The sequence below is a fragment of the Gouania willdenowi genome, chromosome 7 (assembly GCF_900634775.1).
Source record: "Gouania willdenowi chromosome 7, fGouWil2.1, whole genome shotgun sequence".
NCBI lineage: Eukaryota > Metazoa > Chordata > Actinopteri > Blenniiformes > Gobiesocidae > Gouania > Gouania willdenowi.
The window spans coordinates 21,384,148-21,386,783 of NC_041050.1; the positions used below are offsets into that span (position 1 = coordinate 21,384,148).

The 2,636-nt window shown below is 34.1% G+C and overlaps 1 pseudogene; it reads right to left on the reverse strand.

Annotated features, from left to right (window-relative positions):
• Positions 1-464: 464 nt before the first annotated feature.
• On the reverse strand, positions 465-2,170 carry LOC114466485 (elongin-C-like; annotated as a pseudogene).
• Between the last annotated feature and the right edge of the window lie 466 nt (positions 2,171-2,636).

Here is a 2,636-nt window from a genome sequence, read left to right on the forward strand (position 1 = left end):
TCTGATGAGATGTTGTTTGTTGTGTAATTATACTTCTGTAATAATACACAGAAAAAAGGTATGATAATAGATTTGGTTTATAATCATCCCAAATGAGACGTGTTAAATGACAAATATTGGCGTCAACGCCATGTAAAGCTACATACACAGGATGTGTTCTGTAATTTAACCCCTCTGTGAGGAGCAGTGGGCAGCCATGGTGTAGCATCCAGGGAGCAGTCAGGATCAATAAGTATTAGGGACTGATCAACATCCCACAATGATAGACCAGGTGAGCCTGTTTCCTCAACCACTAGACCTCCACTTTTATCATAATGTCAGTGTTATGTGATGTTATGATGTACAAAGCTCACTAAACAATAAACAATACTGGGCTCATGATATTGAGGCAATATTTTTTGGAAAGGGAAAAAAGACACTTTGATAAATGATCATGCTTTTATTTTATGTTTTTCTTTTCAACTTTAGCAATCCAAAAAGTTTGCAGCAATGAACAGTTCTAGAGTGATCTCTGGAGAGACGGGGAAGTCGGGTACCTCTGTGGAGCTGTTGGTGTGCTGGGCCTTGTAGGTGAAATACTCACAGACCTTCGACAGACATGAGAGGGAATCTCCCTGAACTTTATCTCGTTGGTTTCATTCTCAACAAATTGTCCTGCATATGAAGTCACAGAAGGTCAAACATCCCAAATGATATTCAGACCCATTGTTACTTATAATCTGTGTGTGCTTTGCAATAAAATAGAACACCTGTGACTCTGGACAGATTGAACATTAGTAGATACAACATTGTCTAATGTTTACACTCATTAATAAAAATATTCCTTAGAAAAAGTCTTCAAGATATCAGAAAAGCTCTCTTAGTGCTGTTTCCTTACCTGGCCCACTCAACATGGCTTTGATTGTCCCTGATACCAGGGCGTGTTCTCTTTTTCACAATGAATTCATGGTCATCTGAGGAAATCAGCTTCACATACATAGAATCTGGTCCTTCACAGGCTCTCTCTTCACCGTCTGACAGTGAGGACAAATACACGCCGTTAAATCAAGTAGTTATAACATCACCTGCAACATGATGCAACTGTTCAAAGAAGCCTCATACATAAAATGTATAAAACACTTTTAGTAGGAGGATGGTGTCAGCATCAAATGGCTGCATGTGTTTTATTATCTGCTACTTCTGCTTAGGAATAGTTTCATTACGTCCTGCATATCAGATTAAAAAAACACATGTTGGATGTAGTGATTCCATGTGATGTTGACTCTGTTGAGGTTTAGTCTGTAATCCTGTTCAGAACACTACTTTGTTATTCTGGAGAAATGCTTCTTTCTTCTGAGAGTAGTCAATACATTATTGAGTGGATTTATTAAAGAATAGCAGCTGTAAAGTAAAACCAAATGTGAGAATTCACATTTATCAAACCTGAGCTGTTTGCCTGTTATTATGCATACATTTAGTACCTCCCAAAGGCTCCAGTTAACATTTCTGGAATCAAAAATAATTGATAAAACAATAACTGAAATAAAACTATAGTCTACATTATGGGCTATAAATGTTTTACAAGAACATAATTATTATAGAAAGGTCATTCATATATCATGGCAGCTTGTGTTAGAAAAAAGATTTATTAGGCTCAATATAATATTCATAATACAGTGGCTGATCAGTTTAGCTAATATTATATCATCTAAATATCAATGTACAAGGTGAAAAATGTTATTAGATTATTGACACACTCACCCATCATGTACTCAAATTCCTTAAAGTTCTGGAAGAAACAGGGAAACAAAATTGAATGTCAACATATAAATTTAAAATGTATGCAGAATACTATATTATAAGTCAATGTTATGTCAGAAATGATCAATAATTACTAGTACAGATTAATGAAAGCAGTGTACCTTTCACATTTTAATAAAATAAAATGAAAATCACTTTTCAATGAAAATCCCTCAAAACAAAAAGATTAACTTTAAGCATATTTTCTAATAAAAGATAATACACATTAAAATAGATTAGATAGTTGTTATGATGATTAGAGTATCTTTGAAAATGAAGTAGTGGAAAATCATGAAATGAGTCATTAAAGTTGACATTATTATTATTAGAAACTCACTTTGGTCTCAAACGTTGCTCACTGATGACATCTGCTGCTTAATCGATATTATTAAAAGCTTTAGTCTGACGTGCACGAGGAGATTCTGCAGCTTTCATCTTAGCCTGAGTTTCCATGACAACCTGTCAACATTGAGCTTCCATTTTAGCCTGAGTTGCCATGACAACCTGTCAACATTGAACTTCCATTTTAGCCTGAGTTGCCATGACAACTGTCAACACTGATCTGATTGAAGCTGCCTTTTGTGATTAAATGTGTGTTATTATTATCATAGGGAAGATTAGATATATTAATTTAATAATGCTAGAAATTGGGGAACTGTAAATGAACTGTTAGGAAGGAATAAAAAAATATGAAAAATATGTTTTATGGAATCGAATCCCTTTTAACAACATACTGATCAGAAATAATCTGATGTTTATTATAGAAATTAAAAGGCAGAATTACAGACTACACTTTAGATGGTTATTGTGGTGTTTAGTCATCCGAGTTTTTTATTAACTTTTCAACTTTTTAAAAC